Source organism: Nannospalax galili, unplaced genomic scaffold (genome assembly GCF_000622305.1).
Source record: "Nannospalax galili isolate Female #2095 unplaced genomic scaffold, S.galili_v1.0 scaffold259, whole genome shotgun sequence".
Lineage (NCBI taxonomy): Eukaryota > Metazoa > Chordata > Mammalia > Rodentia > Spalacidae > Nannospalax > Nannospalax galili.
Window position 1 is genome coordinate 1,903,740 of NW_008344750.1, and position 855 is coordinate 1,904,594.

The following is an 855-nucleotide window of genomic DNA, read 5'->3' on the forward strand; positions in this document are numbered from 1 at the left end:
TTCCCTTCCCTTCCCTTCCCTTCCCTTCCCTTCCCTTCCCTTCCCTTCCCTTCCCTTCCTGACATCTTTCCCTCCGCGGACACTTTTCCCTTCCCCGAGGGAAATGTGTCCCGTGCGAAATAAAGCTGTATCCCGCTGAGAATTCCATCTGTGCCTCGGTGCCTCATCCATCCGCTCGTGCTCTCCACCCGCCCGCTCTCTCTCTCCAACATTCCTACCTATCAAAAACTAAATGTATAACAAACACACCTTGATAAAAAGAAATATATGATTTTTTTGTACAGTGTATTTTTTTTAACTTTTACAAAAACTTTATTGAGAATTTCATACATGCATATAAGCTGTTTTGATCAAATCCACGCCCATTCCCTCCCCTCCAACACCTCCCATATCTCTCCATCACTTTTTTCTTCTTTCATTTATTTATTTTTATGGGGCTTTTGGCTACTCTAACATTCCCCCCTCTGAAGAGGTAACCCTAAAATCTTTTAAGGATTAGATACAAGCTCCCAAATACTTTTGACATTTTTGGCCTTTGGAACAGAGTATGTTGCTAATAGTCCCAAGGACATTTTGACTTTTAGCCAAGAAACAGGCTACTTTTCTTTGAGGCCTTTTTACCCTAACTGCCTAGCTAATTCCTACCTCCTAGTCTTATCATACCATCCTCTGAAGGGGTTACCCAAATTGCCAATAGGGAATAGGGATGCAGACCGCTCTGACTTCTTCCATGCTGAACAGGGACTCAGGGTGAGGTAATTGGAGTACCCCTTCAGTGGGTCTATGTAAAAGGCTCCCAAATTTTATAACTCTTATCTCTAAGGGGAAAAGAAAGTCCTTGAATCATGAATAGGA